The 8,467-nt window shown below is 37.2% G+C and overlaps 1 pseudogene; it reads left to right on the forward strand.

The window, feature by feature from the left end:
- The first annotated feature begins 515 nt into the window (after nucleotides 1–515).
- Nucleotides 516–8,467, forward strand: part of LOC132029487 (L-ascorbate oxidase homolog) — an 18,837-nt pseudogene continuing 10,885 nt past the window's right edge.

Consider the following 8,467-nt stretch of genomic DNA (forward strand, 5'->3'; position numbering starts at 1 on the left):
ACAATATTCATGACCAATATTCGTAACCTACTCGTACGTTAAAATAATTTTTGAAAATGGTCTCGCCCTTAACTTTCCACGTCGACTCTGAAATTTCCAAACGTATAAAATACGAGTTATAACAGCCGGATACCGTCCTCGGCTATCCGTACAACTTGCCCAGCAAACCTCGCTGTCTCGGGGATAGACTTATTTTCTGCCCCAATTGGCGTAGTCGTTGTACGGCCACCAGCTGCATTTGTTTTCAATATTTATAAGTAGTTAATTTTTTAAAGTAATAACTAATACTATTAAACCAATTCAAGTGCGATAAAATTACCAACGCCTCATATTGCCCCGAGAGTGCTGCATATCCTCGATCATCCGGGACACGTATAGCGGGGTTGCCAATCAAGTGCGTGTAATCCACCAGTACCACGGCATGTACCCCTTGGTCGGAGTTGCATGACCGACCTCTGCTATATTCTCCAACCTCTGCTCCCAACGATGGAGCTGGGTGTACATAAAAGTCAGAAATGCAGCAGCGATGGGTGAATGATCGCCCCGCTCATAGTAGTGGTGGTTCCACTCAACATGGTCAGATACATTCTGTCAATGCCCAAACTATCGTAAGATGCGGTCGGGCATGTGCTCCTCAATGATGTCCTTGTGTATCAATGGACACCGCCACATCCACAAGGCCTGACCAGCCCTGCAGAAGGTGATAATCGATCCAAAAACGGAGCGTACGACGTCCATACAAAAAGCTGTTAAAAATATAGCTACAAATTAGCGATCAACAAATATAAAATAAAAAATTTAAGTAATGATGTAAAATCAAACAATTTTACCCGTCCATCTGTCATACAATCAAGTTGATCCCTGAATAGAAGAATATTGTGGTGCGTATCCATATCCCGGTCAATCCATCTTATCCACCTCCTCACGTAGGACATCAAATCATCATGGAGGTTAGGCTGCCTGGGTACGAGCTGAAAATGCAGCAACCTATGCTATACCCATAGCTGAAAGTGATATTAAAAAAATGTGATTTTTTAGTTGTTGTTTCATGAAGTATATTTAGAATAAAATAGCACACACTTAAATATATTACATGGAGGAAGGCGAAAAATCCACTTACATCACTGCTCTCACCAATAGATGCTCGACATAGACATTGGTAGAGGAAGACCAAAACAGCACCACCCCAGCTGTAGTCTCCCAAGCTGTCTAGATCGTTCAAAAAGATCAAATGCCGTAAGCTCACGTGAGAACTGATGTGTTCGGGAACATGATGTTCTGAATATGGCCAGCAAATAGAGACGGGTACGACGATCAATAATCTTCTGCTCAGTGCCATCCTGAATAGGCTCCAAGCCATGCAAGTGATCGTAGAGGGCACGTATATTCACTCGACTTTGTCCTGAGATATGATCGTCCAGAGGCACGAAGCCGGTAAGCCAGTCAACTCTGCCCGACATTTCGCATCCTGAGGCTCAACTCAACTATATGATGGGGTTCCATCTACCAGCAATCCAAACATGACCTCCACATCCTGAAGCGCGATCCTGGCCTCACCAGTGCGGAGATGAAAGGTGTGTGTCTCTGGCCTCCATCGCTCAACCATGGTTGTCACAAGATCCCGATCATGTTATACCCGACCAACAGAGACGCAACGCCAGATACTGCCTCGATATAGTATCTCTAAGATGCTCTATCGTATAAAAGAGTCCACACCATTTTCATCCTACGGGGATGGGTCAATGCCCCATATGTATCCGCGAAATCCATAATCGCTCGGACCTATGATTATCCTGTGGACTAAGTACTGATCTATAGATGGGCTCGGGGTGAATGTTGGGACCCATGGAGGTGTCGTATCCGTACAGACAACGTTTAAATTATTCATTATTCTTGAAATTAACAGGAAATTGTGTTAACTAACTAATCCTTTATTGGGAAACTGTATTAACTAATCCTTATTGATAGAGAAATTATATTAATGATGTAATCCTTTCCAGGGAAATTATATTAATGATGTTCAATCCTAAACTAAGGATTTAATTTATCATTCGTTATTCATTTTATGATAAGTTTGAAGTTTATCTTTTATAGGGAAATTATATTAACAAATCAATCCTTTATAGAGAAGTTTTATTAATGATGCTCAATCCTAATGTCACGATCCAACTCGTGAATCGTGCGGGCACCCACGCTAACCCCCCCGGTGGGCGAAGCCTTCCCTTATAAGCAAACATTAAATCAACGCAAAAGTGAAAACAGAAATAGACTAAGTCTCAAGAGATAGACATGATAATAATGTAAGTGCGGAATGAGAAATACTACACCCCAAGGATCTAGCCTTAAGCTAGCACAAGAGTTACTAAATAATACACAGTTTGAAAAGAGTATAATAAATCTCAATAGTAAAATACTGTCTCATGAGTATAAAAAGAAGAGACAGATATGTAAATGAAGAATCTCCGAACTGCAGGTCTGGTAGTAGCTCACCCTGGAATCTTGAACAAAGACCATGGATCACTAGCGAGATTTAAAACATAACCTGAATAAAAATCTATGCTTCGCTTGTACTGGTAAGCATCATAGGCTGACTAAGATTAGTTAACATATATGAAATACAGAAATCAACGAGTAGAACAGATAAGGTAGTCAACAACAATCAACAGGAACAATATGTCTCAATATTCACCTGTCATAGCCTAGGTTTAAGCTTCTAACCCATAAGTCTGCCAAGTCTCTAAGAATCGCTCAACAACAGGCACAACTCAAATAAATCACGAACAAGAAATCGATAAGGTAATATGGAATGTAATGATAAGAAGCACAATACAGATGGAATGCAATGCAACGGCAAATATCTCAAAGCTGTACACACATGCCATAAGCATTTGTCACTTCAATAGTCATGACCCACGGGGGACCGGCGGAGTCCATGTACTAGCCAGCCCGAGGGTTTATCAACATATCTGGTATAAACCTCGGATCATAGGAATAATCACATGTTACTTTCATCTTTCTCTTTCTTTCCATTTCAAAACCGTTTCCATAACTCTTTCAATTCCGAATCCATTCCTATAACTCTTTCATCATGTATGAATGCAAGAATGAAGTATCACATGTAACTATGCCAATAAGTATGATGTGGAATTCACAAACATAATAAGCCAATTCAACCCTTGCACGAATTACCAAGACGACCATGAAAATGTATCATTAAATCAATCCCAATACAACAAATAGAACCAACACATCCCGCATCACCACAAACACTTAGTCAAGTACACCATATGTCAATAAGTGCATAAAAAACGACGACAAGCCCATATAATCAGAAATCATACCAACCTAGTGGATTTAACACCATAGCCATGCCCGTTACCCCGTCAACTACTATATAACACATGTGATTTGCTAATTAAAGTCTAAGATGGTAAGCCGTAACCTACCTCAATACCGAGCAGGCACCACGAACTATCCAACTCGAGCCTCCCCTTTGCGAAGAGCTTACAAATGGTCGAAGTCTAATCATCAATTTAATATCCATTTGAAATCGAGTCTAATGATATCCATGTTACTATAGTACGATAAGAATAGAAACTAACCCTTAAAAAGAAGAATCCGGGCCCACAAGGGCAAAATTGGGAATTTAAGTTAGAAACGGTGTACCCAATTCTTAGGAAGTCTAGAAGCCAATTCCCAATCACTGATTAACCTCAAATTACCGTCAATTGCATCATTAATTGAAAGACCCCAATTTAGAGTAAAACCCTAACTTTCCATAATTAAATTCTTAAATAAAATGGGAAATTCAAGCTTAGCATCCAATTGTCCAAATAATTCAATGACTAGATTCAAGAAGATTTCCCAACAATCTCATTTAGATTGAACAAACCTCATAAAAATAATCTCTAGGGTTTATAACCCAATTTCGCCAACTAAACCCATAATATTAGCATGGACTCCATACTTAAACCATAATATAATCACAAATGAAGTAAAAAGAAATTTACCCCAAGAAGAATTATGCCAAAAGCTCCTCAAATTGCCCCAATATCTCTCTAGGTCTACATTAGGAAAAGAAATGGTTCGAATACGAAACTTAAAAGGTTTTACGTTCAGTGATTTCCGCATCCGCAGACACCTTGTCCGTAGATGCGGACTCGCCTCCTCAAGCAAGGGGCTCGCATTAGCGGAGCCATTTGACACATCATCCCCTTACGTCTACGGGCCAAGTCTCATATGGGCAGACCAACAGTGGCGAACCCACACCTCGCCAAGCAGGACACCAGAAACCAGCAAAACTCTGGTTTTTCACCAAGTTCAACCCAAAACCTGACATCCATCTGAGACCTCCCGGATACAAACCAAATATGCAGACCAAGGTAAAAACACACTACAAACTCACCCACGCCCTCAGAATTCCAAACGGAAGTCATTTTGACCCAGTCAACCCGTAAAACCCTAAAAGCAAGTTTCCAACCAAGGACCCAAAACGCTCCCGAGTGCCTCAGGAGCCGAACCAATCATCCCACCAAGTTATAAATGACTCTCTGAACCTTATGGAATCAACATAATTCCCAAAAATGTTCGTTTACCCAAAAGTTAAACACTTTAAGCCTCTAATTTTCTCAAAACCAATCCCGATCACCTAGGGAACTGCGCTACCCACCCCCAGGATTCAAACACGTTCTAACTGAGCTAGGCGAAGGGTCAATAAGGGTAAAAGAGGTAAAATACCTAAAACGACCAAACGGGTTGTTACACCTGAACTAAGGATTTAGTTTATCATTCATTATTCAGGATTTAGTTTATTGTTCATTATTCAGGATTTAGTTTATCATTCGTTATTCAGGATTTAGTTTATCGTTCATTATTCAGGATTTAGTTTATCGTTCGTTATTCAAAATTTGTGAATTATGAGAATTATGTTATATGATATTTTTATGAATAATTATATCTAATTAAGAATTACTTAATAATTAATTTCTTAACTAAAAGTTTATATTAAATAGCTAATTTACTTAACAAGAAATTATGTTAACTAACTAATTCTTTATCGAAAATTATATTAACTTACTAATTACTAATTAACAATTGCTAACTAATTATTCCTCTAACTACAATTAAAGTAATAACGAACTAATTCATTTAACGAGAAATTATATTAACTAACTAATTTATAATTAATTAAATAATTAACACATAAAATTTGACAACTAATTGGCACATTAACAATTAACATAGGATAAACAATTTGACAAATAAATAAATTAACAATTACATAATTAACAAATAATAGGAGATTACTATATTTTTTTCTAATTAAAAAATTAATAAACAATTAACAATTAAATAAATTAACAAGTAAAAAATTGAACTGCCAGTGACAAGTTCCAAAAGAAATATGAATTAAGAAAAAAAAAAAGCGAAAAATGATTCTTTTTCGAAATTCGAGACTATGAAACATTGATCATGCATAGAATTATAATGTATTTAACAAAATAATTATAAAGTTCATAGTAAAATACCTTGATCGAATCTTGTTGTAGGGTTGTTTGAATCTAGTTGTGCGTCGCTTGTTCCGAAATTCAATCTTTGAATCTTGTTCCTTGACTTGAATATACTGAGAATCTTGGCTTTCAGGATGAAATTTGAAGTGAAAAGTGTGTTTGTGGACCTCAGACTCGTCCTTTGATGGAGTTTTTTTTTTTTTTAAAAAAAAAAAAATCAAAGTGGGGACCGAGTGGGAAAGGGGATGGTCGAGACTTTTAGCGGCACCTTTAACGCAACATTTTAATGCGTTAAAGGAGTTAACCGTGCCGTTACAGTTAACTCCTTTGATGCAACAAATTGTAGCGTTAAAGGTAGATATGTAATTTTTTTTTGTTGGGGTATTATTGTGCATTTTAGTTTTTTTTTTTTGGTTCCAGACTCTCTTGGAGGTGAGCTTCTATCAGAAAGTAAAAAAGTTGTGAATATTCAAGTATTTTTGGATTTTTTTTTAATAAAATAGGTTTTAGGATAATATTTCGAGTGGTTCATTTTTTTCCTTTTTCGATAATTTTAAGGCGACAACTCTTTTCACCAAGGAATTGGGGCTTAAAGCTATCAGCTATAATGTAGAGGTCGAAGGTAGAGACAAATTCAAAAATTTAAGTTAGTAACTGTAATGAACTCACTTTGTGACAATGGGACTTACATACTCATAAATATAGTACTCCCTCAGGTTCAAAAAGAGTGTCCACTTACAAAATCAAGAAAGAATTAAGCTTATTTTTCTAGATTTGCCCTTATTAAGTGTTAAGTGATCAAATTCCAATTCCTATTTAATTAGGAGTAATTTATTCAATTTACCTATTTTTTCCTAGGAGTTCATATTTTCTTAAAGGGTGTGCAGATGACTAAGTGGACATTCTTTTTTAACCGGAGGAAGTAGTATATAGGAAAACTTTTTACTCTTAGGAGTTATTGTTTGGTCAAAAGGTGAAAAGTTTTTAGGCTTATTGTATCTTGAGTATTGCTTATGAATGGTGAGTTCTGTATATATAATGTAGTAGATTATAATCTACTAGTCCTAGTGGACCATATCCTGTGTTGATAGCTTAGATCAGCTTATTGTTAATTGACACATTTTCACTTCTGGATATTAAGTGGTATGCTAATTGCCATTGTTATCACTCGTTTAGTTTCTACTCTTTTTTCCTTTTGTTTGCTTAGATTTTTGTAATGTTTCATGATGTTTTGTGAAATATATGTAGGAATGGAGTGCAAAATAGGAGAAACTCATTCGAAGACAGAGTCTGGGGAACAACGTGGTCAATATCACTAGGGAAGAATTTCACATACATTTTGCAAATGAAGGATTAAATAGGGAGGTTTTACTATTTCCCTTCTCTTGGATTCCACAAAGCTGCAGGTGGTTTTGGTAGCATTAGGATCTTCAATACACCTTTTGGCCATGTTACTCTCCCTTCTTATTCTGGGGATTGGTACAATTGGAATCACCCCGATATTGTTACTTTTGCTACTAATTTAAGTTTTATCGAATCTAAGAGTATAAATGAACTTTATGCTAAATGTGTCCTTTATTGAATGTAGCAATTCGTTAGAGAGCGACAAGAATATACCCTTATTCATCCCAAGGTAAAGATCATATAATAATACTTGTAGAGAAAAATAAATTTGTGGAGGACAAACTTGTATTTGGATAGTGGAAACCGCGCATTGTTTCGTGAGTGTTTTAATGAAAAAAAAATGTTCTTATTCCAGAAGTTCAACACTGCGTTTCTCCACGCGAAACATTTTTAGGATTTCTGAAGAATATTAACCAACAACTTTAAGTGAAAAACATAAATACCATGGCATTTATATTTGTTGATGATTTGCTCTGACGCTTACCCGTTACTATTTAAATGTCCATTTATATAGAACATTAGAGCTATTCTTGACAGAGGCCACAAGTTGCCTTTTCCTGATGACATTTGGTCGTGGCCCTAGTGGTGCTTCCTTCACAGTTGATCAAGGTAAATACATTTGCAAGCTAGAGAATTGGTCTTGTATAACCGAGTCAGAAAAGAAACATCGTAGGAAATATTCTTGACGAAGAGCTCTTTCTGTTAATCTAACAATGAGTATTTCTATGTATGAGTACAGGGAAAACTTATAGACCAAGGATATTTAATGTTGGATTGGAAAACTCACTCAACTTCCTGATTCAAGGACAGAACATTACGTTGGTGGAGTAGAGGGAACACACACAATGCAAGAGATATATTCCTCACTTGATGTTCATGTTGGAAAATCCTACTCTGTCCTATTCACGGCTGAAAAAGCTCCCAAGGACTACTACATTGTGGTTTCGTCCCGTTTCACATCTAAGGTTCTTACTACCACTGGTGTACTTTGTCACACCCCACCCTAGGTAAGGCGTGATTGACACCCGGCACCTTACAGGAACCGAGCGAACCAACTTATAACTTACATCCTTCGTGTCTCAAATGGAAACAATAAGATCAAGAGGCTAAATATGAACAAAATATCATGCATAAATATATGTACAATGGATCCATGATGCGACATTACTCTTTGTCACACTATGACTAAGCTATACACGAGAACCGTACGCAAGCCTCTATGAACATGACTGAAGTATACAAGTAGGGACAGGGCCCCCGACGTACCCTTAACATAATTCATATATATATATATATTGACTCAGACTCGGCAATTCTCCAGGAAGAAGTGGAGCCACCACTCGAGACCAATACCTGAAAGCAGCCTACGATGAAAGATCCTCGTCTCGTCTATCTGCTGCACGGGCATGAACGCGGCGTCCACGAAGGGACGTCGCACGAGCAATGTCGAGTATGCAAGGCATGAATAGTAGTACGATATCAGAATAAAGATAATATAAGATAAAGTAAGTAATTATACCTCGTACTCTTCTTAAGATCTCTATCATGTAAAC

This window comes from Lycium ferocissimum, chromosome 9 (genome assembly GCF_029784015.1).
Source record: "Lycium ferocissimum isolate CSIRO_LF1 chromosome 9, AGI_CSIRO_Lferr_CH_V1, whole genome shotgun sequence".
In the NCBI taxonomy this organism is placed as follows: Eukaryota; Viridiplantae; Streptophyta; class Magnoliopsida; order Solanales; family Solanaceae; genus Lycium; species Lycium ferocissimum.